At 39.9% G+C, this 19474-nt stretch overlaps 1 protein-coding gene and 1 long non-coding RNA gene across 18 annotated transcripts in view; one reads left to right on the plus strand and one right to left on the minus strand.

Moving 5' to 3' along the window:
* The window catches only part of TENM4 (teneurin transmembrane protein 4), a 1582078-nt gene that overhangs the window by 516687 nt on the left and 1045917 nt on the right, over positions 1-19474 (minus strand). The gene's annotated exons all lie outside the window — the stretch shown is intronic.
* On the plus strand, positions 8260-15225 carry LOC135409417 (uncharacterized). The gene is made up of 3 exons (XR_010428175.1): positions 8260-8556; positions 14030-14942; positions 15027-15225. It is a non-coding gene; the product is annotated as an uncharacterized LOC135409417 (long non-coding RNA).

Below are 19474 nucleotides of genomic sequence, written 5' to 3' on the forward strand. Positions count from 1 at the left end.
CCTGGTGTTCTGTCTCCCATCTGAACTTGTCAGAAAACATACTTATTTTTTTTCCTGCAACTTTCCTTCCTCAAGCTGGTGGTAGACCAAGGAGGAAGCATTCAGGACTTCACGTCACAATATTATTTCATTTTGTTAAATCCTCTTCCCTGAAAATTTTCCAGTACCTGCCCCAGCTCCTGCTCAAAATTTCCCATGCTGCACCTACAACATATCGACATGATCCACAGTTCTTATTGAGCAATGGTGAACCTGTCCAGAATATGTGAAGCCTCTTCCTTCTACAAAAGAAATGAACCATAGCAAAGATCATTGCAGCTAATCTGTCTTCAGACTCAGGAAGATTCTTCCGCACCTCTGCATTTCAGAAGATGACCTTTATCAGATGTAAAGCCTACAAATATGTTTTGACTGTGTAGGGCAAACTACGGATATAGGATTTGATGTACAAATGTAACAGCCCTTCTCCTACCATACATCAGCCAGTGCAGCATCGATGCAATGTCACAGAAAGAAAAGCATAGAGGGAACAAATGTAAAAATTAGTTTATAACTTGCCAGTGGGGAAGAGGAGACCAACTGAAACAATATATATGGAAGGTCCAATGGAATACCATGGAGCTAGTCTCCCTAGAGGAAGGAAGGAAACCAGGAACAACATCATCTCTATAAATGCAAACACTGTTTAGGAGAGATGGTGCTTCTGTGATCAGGCCAAGAACGAGAGTTCTTTGCTGAATAAGCAACTGGGCTTGCTGGTGTGGAAAGCACTGTGCACACTGATGCCCTAGGGCATTGATTTCATGATCAGGAGACCCTGAGACCTGCTTCAGTTTTCACATAATGAGTGGATTGAGTGCATTCATCAAAACTGAGATTTCAGGGCTCAAAGTTCAAAAAGCTACCAGAGGTGACATCATTTCCCTGCTTCCTCCTTTTCTTGTCCCTTCCAAAAACAACCCCACTATACTTTTTTTCTTCCCATTTTGAAATCTCCTGGGGGTTAATTATCTTTCCAGGATGAAAACCATATGCTATTTCATGCTCTTGCATAAGGTTAAGCTGCATATGATGAAACTGATCAATTAAATCTTATGGGAAGGAAAGGGAGAGTGAAGCCTGGCCAGGAGTTAGTGTTCTCATTTACTGACAATGTAATCCCAGGTATCAGACACACACAAAAATTCACTTGTCCACAAGGAGCAAAGGAGAGAAACTGCTGCCTGTGTCATCATAAAATTAAGATGGAGAACATTAAAGTGGGGAACATTAATGTAAACAAGATCGGGACTGTCACTCCCTAAGACTAACAAGACCTGGCCTATGGAAAGGTCATATTATTTAAAAAACAATTTTTCTGTGTGTTTGGGTTTTTTCACTTTGCAGCTTGAAGACTCCTTTGAACACAGCAGATACCCTGCTGATGTGCATTCATAAAATCCAGCCTGCTATGTGAACCTATGCCTGTCATTTCACTTTAGCATAGGAACAATCCTCTAAAATCTTAGTCTGATTTTCCAATCTATCTGGCATGCGAGGTTGGTTCTTATCACTGTGGATGGTTTTCCTTCAAGCTAGAATATGGATTTTTTTGTGCAGATCTGGCAGGGATAAAAGAGAAGAAGAGAAAACAGACATGGAAGCACTCCATTGAGTTTCATGCTTGTAAAATTCCGTGCATACAAAAATTGTAAGCAGAAAGATCTACAGCCACATGCAACCAGCTGAAGGGAAACAGTGACAATTAAACTAAGAGCTGTTTACAAGTAGATTCTTCATAACCCCTAAGCCAATAACTTAGTTGCCTGAATAATTTCCTTGTCAAAGAGCAACGTTTTTTTTGCCAGTGAAAAAGAATAACTCTGAGAACGACTCTATCCACAGCTCTGCAGAGCTTAGATTCAACATGGGGTAACATTTCAGAGGAGTTATACTTCCCCAGAATCTAGCATTTGGAAAGTGTGTTACTGAAAAGAAATAAGCACAAACATACACAGATGTCTACTGTTCTGGCTTCAAATAACCCTTGTGGAGAAAGAGTGGTGTTTATATAGAGAGGTGTGCACATGTGTGGGCATGCATGGGAAAGCAGAGCGATCTTTATTTTTATTCTGAATCCCACCTAAACAAAGATTCTAATGTTATCCACTGGTATGAGGTAAGAAACATGATCATTTGGTTCCAAGACCTGTCTGAAACTACAGTTTTTGTAGCCTTGAATGAGCAGCAGTCAAAGTAAAAGGGATCAGATGAACTGCATTTAGAAGTGATGCAATGAACTGGTATGAGGGGAAAGTGCTTTTAGTGATCGATATGAAAACAGGGGGCTTTCATCTAACCACAGCAAGGACAGCAAAGAGGAATTTGGGCAATATAATATGGGATAAAAGGGTAGATATCCTCTTATTTCAATCTAAAGACTTAATGATGCTTATTAAAAGGTTGTTACTTGGTTTCATGGAAGAATTACGGTCCTTTAACTCTTAGAATGAATGGCCTGACAGGGAAAAACGAGGGGTTTTAAGTCCTTGGTCCTTGTTACGGAAGTGCTCATTTTTCTGTAACTTTGCCAGAAGATCAGCTCATGCAAACAAGGAATACACAATGCAATTCACCAGGAAGCACATTCATACTACAGCACTTGGGTAATAAGTTATTATGATTTGATTCATATAACAATTGTTGAGATTTGTGTCAATGTTACCAGTAAGTGAGAGCTCTGAAACAGCAAAGTGTTCTTATGCTTAAGAAAATGCATTGTGCCAAAATCAAGTCTGGAGGAGGCATAGTGAAGACAATGAACTTCCAGCAGGTGAGCTAGGCTGCACATTTCTGCCGGGGAAATCTTTCCACCACTTACTTTATCGCTGTCATTTTCTCTACGAATTATTGCTTCTTTGTCAGATTTACCTCCCCTTCCACTTGAAAACAGTCATCTGGGGAATAGGCCAGCAATAAAGAAAAACCTCCTGGAGGTTAATGTTGAAATGACAACAACAACAAAAAAGGAACTGGTCTACCTCTTCAACTAGGGTTGACTGAACCACGCGGTACGGTTCAGCTACAAGAATTCAATCTGTTTGTATCTGAATATAACATACAGCACTGGTTTTCTGGCACTTGATAACAACAAAGTGTTTTGAACTTACAGTTACTAGATTTTTTTTAGACTACTAAGTGTACTTCAAAGCCTTATAGTTCTTCAGCAGTGACTAGAAAAGACAATTCAGATGAATTCATATGCCGGAAAAAGTCTATTAATTAGCTTTTCAATTAATGTTAGAAAATCCCATATAGCATTTGAATATGAGTATAGAAGGTGCTGGCATTCCTAGAGTTCTACTGTGAAGAGCCATGGGGCAGAGATATGCCCTGGGAGACAGGAGACCAGAGCACCAAACTACCCTTCTTCTTGTCAGAAGTACTCACCAACTCCATAAACTGCCTTTTCTGGATTAAAGAATTATCTCCCACTTTTTTAGAATAAACCATGGGAGATTAGTTCAGATAGAATTACCTAAAATTAAATAAACTGGGCCAAACCTCTGAAAAGCCATGTTGCTCCTGTATTCCACCTGATGGTGTTTGCCTTACATATGAAATGTAACTTCTGAGTTAAATCTAACCAGCATCCAGAGGAAGCTTAGAAATCCAAGATGTAAATTTATAGAACCATTTAGGTTGGAAAAGAATTCCAAGATCATTGAGTACAAAATATCTTCCAAATTATAAAATGGGGGAAATGTTTTTAAGTTAAACACTTTCAGACATGTAGAACATGTGAGCACATTCCTTTAGAAATTAACATGACATGGAATCAAGCAATGATCAAATGAGTGAAATCAAAGAGCCTTTCCTTTGTTGCATTCCTTGAAAAGTAATTTATGAACCAGAAAGTAAATGCACAAAGAATCTTAAATCACAACCAATCACACCAGGAAAACTTTGACACTCACTTCACACTACTAAATGGTTTAAAGACAGAACAACTGCAACAGGAGATCAAGTCCAACTTTACTGGAACAAATTCTGCTTTGAATTGTGTTGGTGCAGTGCCACAGAAGTCAATGACCTTAGCAGCTAATGAAAGAAGTCCACTAAATTTGTCCCAGTCAGCTTGACTGCATAGCCCCTTTGTACATTCTATGAGCAGACCCTCGTTCCCTCTTAGGATAAGTAAAAGATTTTCAGTTAAAATATAAGCTAACGAATGTGAGAAACACCTTTTTATAGCAAATCCTCCAGTAAATAATAAGGACAGTACACTGGAAACTACAGACCAGATTTACATGAAGAACTTCATGAGCTTGACTCAAAGTCCTTTCACTATGAGATCTCTTCATAAAAAAGCAGATTTACTACAAAGTTGTAGGAGGCCGGCAAACATTTTAGAGCATTTTTAGTGCCCCATGCAGTGCACCCTAGTTATTGTTTGTGTGACTGCAGAGCAATCATGGAGCAGATCCTCATCCTTTGCCTCCTCTTCTTCCAGATCACATCTGATTCCAGCCTTCCTTCCAGATCACATCTGATTCCACCCTTGCCTAAGACAGTGGGCTAAAGAAATTCCTCAGAGATGCTCACACCCAAAATTTATGGCATGGCATGATCCTGTCAAACACACATTTGAGAAATGCCTACACAAATGAGTTTATTTATTCTTTAAGAAAGAGATTCAGTTGACAAGGGGAAGGAGGGAGGCAGCGAAAATAACAAGAAAATAATAACTATTGTTATCCATAAATATTAAAGCAGATTAATTTACTTTTTTATCTCATAATCTGTTAATCTTTCATAGTTTAAGGTTCTAATAGCATTAAGGTTCTATTTCCTGTCAACTAATTTTAAGTTAATTGCCATTAATTTTTCATAGCTAAGTAGCAAAAGAAATGAGATTCCTGTATTATTTGCCATACACTCTAGTTGTGAAGGGAATCTAATGTAAAAAAAATGTGGTGAAAAAGTCTCATCACAAGATAATTGAAATTATGGCTAGAAAAGGCTTACTAATCCATACCCTTGCCACTGCAATTTCCTCTCTTCTATGGAGCATCCGATGAAGTATCCTACTCAAGAAGGTTTAAAAGTGATTCAGTGATTTAGAATTTTCTGTTGTTAATTGACTAAATTATGTTTTTTAGTGAAACCTCTCAGCAAGTAATCTGTAAGTACTGTATACTGTAAATCCCTACACAATTAGAAATATATTATACATTAGAAAAGCATTTGAGCTCAGTGCAAGGCACAGAGATGATGATTTCTTTTCAATGCAAATAGTTCACTGCTTCCTTCCAATTTTTAACATTGAAGCTGTTTTGTTCAGTAAACGCTGAGAAGCTTGTTCACAACCACCTTCTTGTTATATCCAATTTAGGCATGTTGAATATTTTTCTTACTGTGTTTTCCATACAAGAAAGCAGTCTAAATCAGCCTTTTCTACTTTTATCTTGATGTCTCAAGAAGTCATTAAATCCCAGAATGCTTTGGGTTGGAAGGGACCACAAGGATCATCTGGTTCCAACCCTCCTATCATGGGCTGGGCATCTTCCACTAGGCCAGGTTGCTCAATGCCCCATTCAACCTGGCCTACATTACGAGTTCCGGTATTCACAAAGTGTTTTGTGTATTAAAACTCATTTTGTGTATTAAAACTCACCACTGCATTAACAAAAATATAACAGGGTAGAAGTAAAAAAGCCTGTGCAATGAAGGATAAATATTAATTTATTCTGCTGAATATAGATAAGTGTATACATGTTGCCCATCAGCTAAAAGCCTGTAGTCACACAATAGAAGGTGGCAGAAAATCATGAGGTGATAATGTTAATTCCCCAGAAAAGTTCAGAAAAATAACTTCACGCAAGGTCATTATTGTATATGCAATACAACCAGCAATAAACCAGTGACACTCACGGGATGCCTCAGGTCATCAGATGCATGAAATGCACAATCTGAAAACACAGGTTATTGTATTTCATTTATTTTAATTTTAATTTAAAAAGGTATTTGTACAAATGCCAGAACAAATTAAGTTCTGATTAACTTTTGCTGCTGACATCCCCTTTTATTAACATAAATGTCTTCCACCGTATACTTGAGAAAATTCTTTAAGTCACACTGCAGCAGGAACTTCCTCTTGCTTTGCAGATCAGATTTTCTTTTGTTTAACATAATCCCATCATGCCTGTCTTTATCACCTTGGGATAACAGAAAAAATCTTTTCCCTTTATCCTCTGAGAGTAGGACTTTCTGTTTCCTACCAAGTCAGGTTGTTCAGCCCCTTAATGATTTTTGCTGCTGTTCTCAGAATTCCCTTCAATTTGTCAACATCCATCACTATATTCAAGGTGCAATCTCATCACTGCTGTATAGCAAGAAACTCACCTCCCTATGGACAAAGGAATGATGACTCTGCACGTACAGACTGAAATCACAACATCCCTTTTTGTCATCCTCTAGCATTCCAGCATGCATATATCATTTGCTGTCTGCTAAACCCCCAAGGTCTCCTTTGACATTTCTGTTTTCCAGGTATCTTTGTCTGACTTAATAACTGTGCTTTAGATTATTTCCCTCTAAGATTTATTAGCCTATATTTTTCTAGGTCAAATCTCATCCTGTTACTTGAACCACATATTTATGACATGTCCCATTCTCCTTGCACTATTTTCTGGTAATTAAATATAGTTTGTTATTTTGAGGCAAAAGTTGGAAGATCCTTATTAAGATTTGGATCAGAGTATTTCAGTCATTTTATCCTTTTATGTCTGTCTTGCCCTGATTCTACTGTGTGCTACACTCTTGGTCACTGCTGGGACACTAATTTTTTTATAATTGTGATTGACTCTGCAGGTGCCAAAAGGCAGCCCTATAGCTCTCTCTTATCATGGAATAATAGAATCAGCTGGGTTGGAAGGGACTTCTGAGATCATCAAGTCCAACCCTTGATCCACTACCATCATGGTTACTTAGACTTTGGCACTAAGTGTTACATCCAGTCTCATCTTAAAAACCTCCAGGGACGGAGAATCCACCACTTCCCTGGGCAGCCCATTCCAATGGATGATTACTCTCTCTGTAAAGAATTTCTTACTAATATCTAACCTAAACCTCCCCTGGCACAGTTTAAGACCATGCCCTCTTGTCTTGCTGATAGCTGCCTGGGAGAAGAGACCAATCCCCACCTGGCTACAATCTCCTTTCGGGGAGTTGTAGAGAGTGATGAGGTCTCCCCTGAGCCTCCTCTTCTCCAGGCTAAACAACCCCAGCTCCCTCAGCTTTTCCTCACAGGACTTGTGCTCAAGTTCCTTCACCAGCCTCGTTGCTCTTCTCTGAACCTGCTTCAGCACCTCAATATCCTTCCTGAACTGAGGGGCCCAGAACTGGACCAGTTGTGGCCTCACCAGTGCTGAGTACTGGGGAAGAATCACTGCTCTGGACCTGTTGGCCGCACTGTTCCTGATCCAGGCCAGGATGCTATTGGCCTTCTTGGTCACCTGGGCACACTGCTGGCTCCTGTTCAGCTTCCTGTCAATCCAAACTCCCAGGTCCCTTTCTGTCTGGCTGCTCTCCAGCCACTCTGTGCCCAGCCTGTAGCGCTGCATGGGGTTGTCGTGGCCAAAGTGCAGGACCTGGCACTTGGCCTTGTTGAACCTCATCTCATTGGAATCATCCCAACTCTTCAGCCTGTCCAGGTCCCTCTGCAGAGCCCTCCTGCCTTCCAGCTGATCGACACTCCTCCCCAACTCAGTGTCATCTGCAAATTTGCTGATATCCTTATCCTTGTATGCTGTCCAGTAAGAAAAATGCAACCCTAACTTTTGGTATCTACAGTATAGACATTCACTCCTGAACCAGTATAAGGTCTTCTACAGTCAAAGGAATTTAAAAATGGACATGTTCAGGTTACACTCTGGAAATGTTTGTTTCAATGGACATGGGGAGAGTTCAGTAGACCTGGCTGTAGATATGTAAATAGTTGCAGACAACTGCAGACATCTTTGACTGGCTTCATGATTTACTCTTTCATTTTTTTCTGACTACTAAAATGTTGTCATGGGTTGACCTTGGCTGGATTCTAGGCACCTACTAAAGTCACTCTGAGCTGGGAGAGGTCACACAGGCAAAACAAACTCAATGTGGGGTTAATACTAAAATTTATTACTAACAGGATAAGATCTAAAAAGGGAGAAATAAAACAGTCTTAAACACACTTTCCACCCATCCCTTCTTCCTTCCGTGTTCTCCCTCTCCCCCCTGCAGAGGGCCAGGGAGACAAGTCCACCCCCTCGAGCAACAGGTCTTCCAAATCTGCTGTCCCGTAGGTCACTCTTCCATGGGCTACAGGGGGACAGCCTGTTCCACCATGGTCCTCACCACGGGTTACAGGGAGGGGCACAACCCTGAGTCCTTCCCCTGCTCATGGGGTCCCTCCCACAAGTAACAGTCCTTCACAGACCTCTCCAACATGGGTCCATCCCTCAGGCAGTAGTTCTTCCATATCTACTGTCCCGAGAGTCACTTCTCCATCCTTCATAGGATGCAGTCCTTCATAGGGTGAGCTATACTGATGTAGATCCCCCACAGGGCCATGAGTCCTACCCGGGAACAACGTACTCAAGCGTGGATTTTCCTCTCCACAGGCCACAAGTCTCTTGAAGGACTCCGCTCCATCCTGGGCCTTCCACAGGGGGTAATGGCCTTCTTCCATGCATCCATCTGCTCCAGCATGGGCTTGGCTGCACTGCAGTGGGCTGCTCCAGCCCTGGCCCAGCTCGACTCGGCTGGGGGGGAAGGGAGGGCAGTGCCTGCTGGCAGGGGCCACTCTGTCGTCCTGGCCTAGACCACAGGACGCTCCCCCACAGCCCTCACAGTTCACCTTGGGGGCTTTGGCACTGTCGGTGCTGTTCGGCTCCTCGGGCAGGACAGGCTCCAGCACAGGCTGCTCGCAGGGTGGGCCCGGGGGCTGCAGGGCCGCTCTCCACAGGGCCGCATGCCCCGGCTCGGGCCCCAGCTCGGGCCCCAGCCCCGGCCCTGGCCTCCCCTTCACAGGGGCCGCCGGTGCCTGCTCTGGGCTAGGTGCCGAGAGGCCTGGGCTGGGCTGCCGCCACCGTCCCTTCCCCCCCATGGCAGGGGAGGTGGTGGGTCTGCCTGGAAGCTTCGGTCAGCTCTGCTGTGGCTCAAGAGATTCGTCTGCACAACAGCCTGTCCTTAAATATGTTATCACAGAGCCGTGATTATTGGCTCCCCCTTGGCCAGGAGCAGGAAGTCCCTCCTATAGCCAGCTGTCATTGGCTTCACTGGGGGGGAGACTTCTAGCAGCTTCTAATTGAAGCCGCCCTATGTAACCCCCCATGCTACCAAAAACCCAGCCACCTCAACCCATGACAAATGTAAAAGCATAAGACCTTCTTTAGATTTAGTTCACTTTTTTCCACATCATAAATTTTTTCATCTATGTAAATTAGGATCATTTGTGATGATCCATGTTTAACTGTGAGTTTTACCCAGCAGTAAAAAGAGTCTAGGCAGTTAAAGTACTACACAAGTCCTATATCCTTTATCCAATTTTTTAGTAACTGATCTAAGGAATTTATACTTTCTTTCATTTCAAGGTCTGCAACAGATGCCTACTGATGTCTTACATCCTGTGTTAATGTAATCTGAAGTATTCCATTTTCTGCTATTCATTATCAAATTGTATCTCAGTGATATTACAAACACATAAACCTATTCATGATTTCAGTGTATAGCAGTAATATAAAAAAAATAGAAACAAAGCAACACAAAAAAATAAACCACCCCTCTCACATATTTACTACCTTGAAAACTTCTGTAGGACATATTTCTCTCAAGGGTATACAAAAGAGTCTCCAAGTGTTTCTTGCATCACTTCATTATGAAAAGATCAGATAGTTTACCACAACTACAACTGCAGCAGCCCACAGTTCCACAAATTTTCAACTTCATTAATCTATTATAAACTGAAGAACTGAAAGTGAAATTCTGATTATAACCTGGTTTCTCAAGCACTGCCACGACATAGTCCCTGAATCCTATCAAACCTACCAAATATGAAGATACTTTCCCCCATATGATAACGTACATTAAGTTTATTTCAACAAGAGAAATCTCTTTAAGTTTTATTATAGGAATAGCCATGAATTTTATTGTTTGTTTAACAACATGGAACATTCCATAAAGATCCGAAACCTTAATTACATTCTTCTGCCTAATCCTCCAGGGAATTAATTGGAATGGCATATTAAACTCATTTTTTCCCCATTTTTAGACATGGGTCTTCTGTTATCCATTGCTATTTCCCTTACTTTTTAGAATGAGTCAAATACAATGTATAAAGTAACTGCAAAACAGTGGGATCCTCTTTTCTCACTAATCTCAAAATTTTATATTTACAATATAAGCTGCATATCTTTTTAACACTTGAAATGTTTTCGTAGATAGCCACAAATAACTTATTAATATGTGGTGCTAAAATGACTATGCAGTAGCAATTCAGTGGGTTTATTCCCTCCTCGTCCACCATGTTGCTATTGATTTCAATGATAATCTTTATTGTATAGCTGCCTTTGCAGTTTCAACATGGATACAAACGAAACTCCATTCCTGTGCATACCTCCTCAAAGTAACTGTTTATTATGCTCCAAATCACTGCACCAGTCTGCAGTGCAGGAGGTTGAATATCTATCAATGAGTGCATCATTTCAAGAGGAAGTATTTACCCAGCGATAATCAGAGGAAAATTATTCTATTAAAGCATCTCTCATTCAGAAAGGTTGGAAGTAACCTGTTTGACTACGAGACATCTTGTAATGTTTGAAAAAAATCCCTGATATAAACCATTGTATGAGCCTATCCTAGACTGACCTTCAAAATGAAAGGTACACAACCAAGTGAAAGCAGTGATGTCCATTTTGTGTATTTAATTATAACTGCAAAGCAAGTTTAATGACAGAGAACAGCATCCAAATGCAGGTCAGCATATCTCCTCGAATTAATTAACACTAGAATTACTGATAGTATCTTAGGAACAATGATTTTATTAATGGAAGTGATCACTCTGTAGTAAACTACCTTAATAGTTCAAAATATTCTGTGTGAGAGCAAATCCCAGAATCTGTCTGCTTTTGGGTGGTGTGGGCAATCATAGAATAGAATCACAGAATCATTAAGGTTGGAAAAGACTTTTAAGGTCATCAAGTCCAAGCATCAACCCAGCACCACTGCCATGTTCACCATAAAACCTTGTCCCAAGTGCCACAGCCACATGTTTTTTGAACACTTCCAAGGAAGGTGACTCCACAGAATGTAGATATTCTGTGAAGTATTTTTTCCTGATATCTAATCTAAACCTCCCCTGGCACAGCTTGAGGTCATCTCCTCTTGTCCTGTCACTCGTTAACTGGGAGAAGAGACTGACACCCACCTCACTATAATCTCCTCTACCTAGTTGTACAGAGTGATAAGATCCCCCCGAGCCTCCTTTTCTCCAGGCTAAACACCCCCAGCTACCTCAGGCTTTCTTCATCAGACGTGTTCCATCTCCTTCTCTAGCTCTGTTGCCCTTCTCTGGACACACTCCAGCATCTCAATGCCTTTCTTATTGTGAGGAGCACAAAACCGGACACAGGATTTGAGGTGAAGCCTCACCAGTGCTGAGCACGGAGGGAAAATTACTGCCTGGTCCTGCTGGCCACACTATTGCTGCTCCAAGCCAGGATGACACTGGCCTTCTTGGCTACCTGGGCACACTGCTGGCTTGTATTCAGACCAGTCAGTCTGCCTTATGAAAATTTTATTAAAGGAACAAGTTTTTCCAAAGTTTGGCTTTTTCTCAAGGATCTAACTTCACTGGAGACTAGAATAAAGGCTGTGATGTCCCCCAGGACTAAGAATCAGGCTGAATACATGGAAAGAATATGCATAAGGGAGTGTGTGTGGTCTTGTGTGATAGAAACTCCCATCACCAGCATGCTATGTGAGATATCAGGAACAGACCCCTCAGGGAAGTGGTGGAGTCACCATCCCTGGAAGCATTCAAAAACTGAGTAGATGTGACACTTTTCAAAACAGTTTAATGGGCACAGTGGTGTTTGGTCAAAGGTTGAACTTCGTGATGTTGGAGATATTTTCCAACCTTAAAGATTCTATGATTCTATATCATCCCACAGAAAAACACAATATGAATTAAATTTCTGATAGAAGAAGCTGACAGTTTTCAAATGAATGTTTCAGAATAAAACATAAAAGATGTAAATGTGTTAGTGCTTTTAAAACTAGAATAATTGAACTAACTAATGTACTTAATGTATTTTCCCATTCCTGGAAGTGTTCAAGGCCAGGTTGCACACAGCTGGATAGCAGGCGTCCCTGCCCAGGGCAGGGGAGTTGGAATAAGATGATCTTTAAGGTCCCTTTCAACCCAAACCATTCTGCAATTCTATGATTCTACTTGCACTCTTTTATTAGACAGCAGGATGTGGTTAAATGTAGATTCTGGTTAAAAAATGTATGTATCTGTAGAAAATATTTTTCTTTTAAGTACAAACTCTAAATATAGTTGTTCTTGAATAGTCAAGATTAGAGAAAATTCTTGAAGACTAAAGATTAGAGGCCTGCAGCAATCTTTATGAGTGGTTCTAGGAAGCTTTGAAACCACCCTTAATTTGGATTAATTTGGATCTTAACTAGCATGGCTTCTCCATATGCTAGCAAGAAAATTCCTCTTCCAAACAATGGTGTCTCAGCTTTTAGACGATGAGTTGATAGAAAACTATCTATTTTCCTAAAAGGAGGTGGCAAACCATAGGTGGTTCTGGATGGAGCACAGCATCTGGTGAGAACATAAAAGTATGGAACAATAAATAAAGAATACCACATCTTATTCAAGGTGGAAATGAAAGTGTAAGGACAGTTTTTTGCTTCTTTTTGAATGCTTTCACCTTGCAGGCTAAAAATAGTTTTGGATCAAATCTTCATTTTATTTTCCAAATGTATTTTATAAAAATGAGTAATTTTTCAATATTTATTACAACTTTTCTATGTTTTTTTTTCCACGTGAACCAAAAAGGAAGAAAAAAAAATAAGAAATAATTAACCCAGCAACACAGACTTTTGCAGCTAACTGAAAAAAAAACTGGGATGCCAAACAATAAACCAATAATATCAATAATTATTTTAACAGACATGATGAAGCAGGCTTGCAAGTGGGTGTCTGTTGCCATTTCAAACCCACAAAATACAGGGTGCCAGTAGTGCTAACTGAGAGGAAATAAATATACATACAACTTCTCGGCACTGAATGGTAATTGGTATTTATTACATTTAAGCTCATTTTATCTGACTTTTCATTTAATTGTACTTTGCTTCTCATAGAGTGTATTATATTAAATATTTACTGTCTTGGTTAGGATGTCAAGGCACACTTTACTGTTTTATTAGATTACTGAACAGTAGTTCATGTAGGAATTATTTAGGGTTACTGAAGGTGGAGTATTAAATGTGATGGGGTGAATTAGAAAAGGAAAAATATAGAAAGTTAAACTAGTCATATCCAGAAAACTTTAAACCATTTCTAAGGGAAGAATAGATATTTACTTTCTTCAGAATTTTTTCAAATAGACTAAATGGAGTGAGAAAAGCTGTTCAGTAATAAATGGTCCTGCACAGAAAGAAAAGATCACGGTCTTTTTTGATAGCAAAGTGATCTCCTGCCATAAGCAGTGGCCTGGGAGTCAGAAGACATTTTCCCAGCTCTGCAACTGACTTCCTTTGTAACCTCAGTTGGCTCACCGTAGCAATTTCACTTTCTCTTGAGTCTCTTTCAGAGTCTTAAATGTCTTAAAGTAAGGTCTAACTTCGAATGGGGTTTGTCATTCCTGCAAGGTAATGTTATTGTCACGTGATACAAGGCAAATAATAAAGAAATGGTGTATTTTCTAATAATACTCACATGCTTTATCTTATACCACCTTCTATTACATTTTTTTCTCCCATTTTATTTTGTCAGGATCTAAAGGAATCCAACCACTTACTTGGAAACTTGCACCCCTGGAAAACTCTTGATGTTAAAAGAGCTTTACAATCTACAGGTGAAATGATCACAGCTCTCAGAAACTCATCCCTCAACCTTTTTACTCTCGTCCTTTGTGACCTACCAGCATCCAGCATCTGAAGAGGTCCTTCACTTAACACCTCTTTTTCACAACAGGAATAGATATAAGTTTCTCAGAGATGGATGTTCCAGCTCTGTTAGTCACTGGGCTGCTTCTATACTTGAACATTGAGAACCATCTCTAGAAAATGTTTTTCTTTCACTCTATTAATGATACAAGATGTCCAGATGATTCCTGTAGGAATGACTGTGCTGGGTTGGACCAATGACTCATCAACTCAAGTGATCAACATGGACTTCTAGGAAAACAGTGCAAGAACAAGCAAGCATATTGAGAGCTATGTCTGTTGAATATTCTCCTGGACCCTCATATGTTGTGACTCAGGGACCTCTTCAGTCAGAGGAAGATTCTGTGATTAATAGTTTTCAAAGGATGTTTCTCCATGAAGTTGTTTGAAACATCCACAGCCAGCTAGATAATGAATCTGTAGATGGCTAAAGTTAGAAAGAAGCAGCTCAGTCTCTAGACCCTGTACTTTATTGCTGTTCTACAGCAATTTTTTATTTTTACTCCTCATGGCATTGTATTGTCCCCTTTCTTTCCGCAGGAAAAGAAAGTCATGATGTCACAGTAACTGTCAGCCTGAACACTATTCAGAAGGTGGGGTATATCCCTGCGGCAGGCTAAATCAAGTGGTCAAGGAAAGCAGTGTAAGTGAAGATCATATCCCAGAGAAGCTGTGGATGCCCCATGTGTGGAAGTGTTCAAGGCCAGGTTGGATGGGGCTTTGAACAACCTGTTCTAGTGGTATGTGTCCCTTCCCATGGCAGGGGGATTGGAACCAGATGATCTTTAAGGGCCTTTCCAACCCATACTATTCTATGATTCTAGGAAGATTAAAGGCTGGAGGAGGAATTGAGGGATAAGAGGAATGAAAACAAGATGCAGTTCCTTTCTACTCAACAAATAGCCATACTCTCTAGAATTGGCTTGGAGCCAGGACTTTGTTTCAAGTGCACCTCTGAACTTGGCCCACCACACTTCCCAGGAGGTTAATTGCATTAAACTACTCCTAATATTTTATTGAAAATTGATAGCTTGTTCTGCTGATCTGTAAACTCCCACTGCTTGCAGTAGCTGTCTTTTAAATCATGAGCTGGAGCCTTTCCCAATTTTCAACTTCTAAAATCTACCCAGTTGTCATATAACTACTGTTTTCCCTCACACTTGCTTACAATAGGCCTGTTTTATGCTTTTTTATTTTGCTGCTGTGGATTTATTTTAATTTCAATGGATCACTGTTATGGAATGAATAATATCGTCAAAATATCAACCACAATCCCATTTCTCATCACAAAACTTCTTGGAAAACAGCAGTACACTTCTCCTGTCCTTCTGTGAACTATTGGATCAATTCTCACTGTGTTTTCTCCCAAATTCAAATTTCCAAATTTCCTGTGATTATAGAAAAAAAAAAAAATAGGAAGGCCTTGATGGAGAATGAGAGAAGGATTGGATATTTAGCCACAAGAGGAATCAAAATGTCATGATGAAGATTACAAATGTCATCTTCCTACATGCATTTCCTATGGTTATTCTGGGAGAAGAGAGAGAGAATGGGATTTTCTTCAACAAGCTCCTTTTTCCTTTTTTTCATTTCACCTTGAGTTCAAAATAAATCAATAGAAGATGAGGTCTCCACTGTACACTCTTTACTACGATGCTTCTCAGATAGTTTTCTCATTTGTTAATAGAATCATAGAACCATTAAGGTTGGAAAAGACCTCTAAGATCAGCAAGTCCAACCTTTGACCAAATACCACCATACTAACTAAATCATATGGTGAAGGTTGAAATTGATCTCGTGATCTTGTTGCACAGATTTAGGCCAAATACCTGCTTGATGGAATGGATTCTGAGTAGGGCATGGCAAGGGTCTTAGTGCTGAAGACCAAGAATATCTGTTGCCGAATACTCCCAGAGCAAGCTGGTGACAAGACTGAGGATAAGGCACCCTGTGGGGACTAAAAGTAATGCATGGAGTAGTGAGGAGGAAAAAAAGTGAGATGCCAAAGGCAAAAAAAAAAAAAAAAAAAAAGCAGTACTTTTAAACTGCCAAAATGCCCAATCAGCTGTAGTTCACAGCTCTGTCAGATACTTTAAATCCACTTCCCACTGTCAAAGCTGAAGTGGAATCTGCTCAGTGCTCAGCATTACTTTTCATTAAAGAAAGTGGCTGCTAGTAGTACGAGTTGCAAGCAGGCTTTGGAGGAGAAGATGAAGAAGAAGGGAGAGAATCAAGGAAATCTCAGATTGAGAGACAGAGAGGACTAGAAAAAAACAGGCTTGATTTTCCTCTCACTTAAAGCAGTTTTACTTGTTAAAACTCATCTGATTTCAGAAGAGCTGCCCCATATTTTCAGCAGTGTAAGAACACGAGACCAAGTATATTCCTGGGGAATATATTTTAAATTATGTACCACCCATGTATTCTTTTATCTGGCTTTTTTGTTAGCCATTTTCATAGGAAAAACCACAATGAGTAAATACATTGCTTTATAAAAAATTATAAAAAGAAATAAAACAAACAACATGTTTCCTCAAAGTTCACATTCACAAATGACTGATATAACAAAAAACTTCTGAATTTGGATTAATGTTTTATACAGGTGATGACATATGGCAACAGTATGTTTATTAATATGTCCCCTCTAAAATCTGTAATTCTCTCCATAATGTGGTGACTGTCAAATTTCTCATTTTGCCTTATCTAACAAGAAATCTCAACGTATTTGCAATAGAGAGGTCCAGGAAGTATCAAAATTTTTGAGTTAAGCGTTATGGTCAGATAACCCAGCTGAATCAGTTTTAAGGGCAAACCTTTTTTTATGATGCTTGCTTATTGAGCAGCCAAGTACCCTGTAATCTTAAAGGAGGTTGTGTTTATATGTGAAAGCATGAAAATGACTGTCAGGCAAAAATATATATCAACATTGCATAGCCTGGCCCTTGACAGTTGAGGCTATGGCCAATATATTACACACAGATGTACATTTTGTAATGCTTTCATTTAAAAGGTTTAAGCTGTTTCCAAGGGGACTGCTCCAGCTCCCAGACAAACGGCCGCTTGACAGCTCTCCTAGTGCTCAAAGCTCTCATGCAATTTTGTTCAATACACAAAGTGCCAGACTGAAGGAAATTGCTGTTCCTCATCTGATGTTAAGTGATTGGCTTTCTATCTTCATTAAATGTGTGCTACTCGATGCCTCAAAGACATTTTACTTTGTCCTGGAACGTGAACTTTAGCAGCTCTGTGAAATACCCAGAAGGGCTCTGTGGAAATAAGAAGGAAAATCCTAAGTCCTGCCTGCCCATGCCCTTACCCCTGTTAAATCGATTAGAGATTGGATAGATCAGATGTTGTCTCACTAGATGTACTGAGTTAGTCTTAAAAGTTAGTTTCAGAATTCAAATGAGATTCTATTCCCAAAGACCCCAATCTCATCTGCAAGGGTGAATTAGGAATGGAGAAAAAGGAAAGAGTGGAAAAGAAAGAGAGATTTTGTCTGTGAGGATGGGATTTATACATGATTGATTACAAAATTAAGGCAGTAATTGGGAAACATTGGTGGTGTTTGTGACTGTAGACTTCTCAGGCTCATTAAAGTGCCAGGTGCCTTCCCTCTTCACTATTTCCAATGAGAACCATGATACATAGATTCATAAAAAATGGGGTTCAGCCAAAATATCTGAAATCACACACTGATCACATGTTGGGATGTGAGGCATCTTTCTGGATTTGTCTTTGATCAGGCACAACAAAGAAAGGGAGATTTGTCTCTCAACAGCCATTAATGAAATGAGCATCCATTTCTTTTTCCTGCTCCCATTTTGGTAATAATGAAGAGCTGCTGCACCTCTCAAAGCTTGAAAACACAACTGTGCTGTTGAAAGTCACAATAATGAGATGTCTGAGAGTCTTGTCTGACCAAATAATAGACCTTCCTTGTTTGTGTTTAAGGATGTCTAAACAACATGAAAGTGAATCCTAACCAGAAGAAATCACATGAACTTCTCACATTTGTGCAGCTGTTTTGTTCCACTGCTATTTAGAGCTTTACTGGTCTGTGGCTGGACTGAGTCTGATACAAAGCCACTACTTATTTATGAAGAAAGGTGACTATTTACCCTGATGACAACTCAGCACACTAGAGACAAACTGAAAATGGCAAGAGCATTATGCCTTGCGGACAATATAATGACCCTTGAAAGACTGGATATATGGTGGCTTTATGGGTTTTCATCTACTCCTTCCTTTACTCCCTGAACAGCAAATACCTGTGTATAAAAGGGATATAACAATGAAAGCACCATTACTGGGAAAACTGGTACTTTGGCAGAATGAGGAATAGCCTATTTTAGTCAAGCATGAAGGGATGAATTTGCATTGAGAAATCCCAGGAACAGAGTAGTGCCAGCATCCTACTGGAAACGACAGAGCAGCTTGCAGGTAGGAAGTCCCCAAATGCTTTATGACCCACCAGAGAAGATATATTTGAAGTGCATGGTTTAGTGGTGGACTTGACAGTGCTGGATTAACGGTTGGATTTCATGACCTTATTGGTCTTTTCCAACCTAAATAATTCTATGATATGTTGGTACTCAAACATTCTCTTTCATCCTCGGAAAATGTTTCAGCATTAGCTGAGTCTACATTAGCTGAGAGGAAAATCACAGTAAATTCACAAGCTGTGGAGCTCTTTCATCCCAGGAATGGTTAACACTCTCCAGAGGCCTTCTGCACATTTAAAGGCCTTTTCTGGTGGTTCTACATGATTTACCAAAATGAATAACTCAACACTGAGCCAAAACTTAGCATTGGAGGATTCTGGGGGACAGATCCTCACACCCTGATTTTGAACACTTAACTGAGCTACTAAATTAAAAGCATAATCCTTTTGTGGAATGGAAATAACTCACTAATAGATAAAGATGCTTCTGTGCACTGGCTAAAAGGGCAATCTAGAACAACTGAACTTCAAGCATAATTGCCACAGTTATAAGCCAGAAATTAGAACAGAAGAGAATCTGATTCTTCCTCTTGCAAGACAGGATTTCCTCTAAGATAGCAACAACTCTACTTCTGAAACCATCTCTTGGAAATGTTTAGTACTCCCACCTGGTCTTCTTCATGCCATAATCATTAAATCAAAAAAAACAGACATAAAAAATCCTACTTTTTAAAAAATGAAAATACGAGTAAAAGTGAAGTGAATGTTCAGATTAATCATTTCCCAGTTCCACAAAAGCCATATGATCCTGAGGAGCAGATGATAGTG

This window comes from Pseudopipra pipra, chromosome 2 (genome assembly GCF_036250125.1).
Source record: "Pseudopipra pipra isolate bDixPip1 chromosome 2, bDixPip1.hap1, whole genome shotgun sequence".
Taxonomy (NCBI): Eukaryota; Metazoa; Chordata; class Aves; order Passeriformes; family Pipridae; genus Pseudopipra; species Pseudopipra pipra.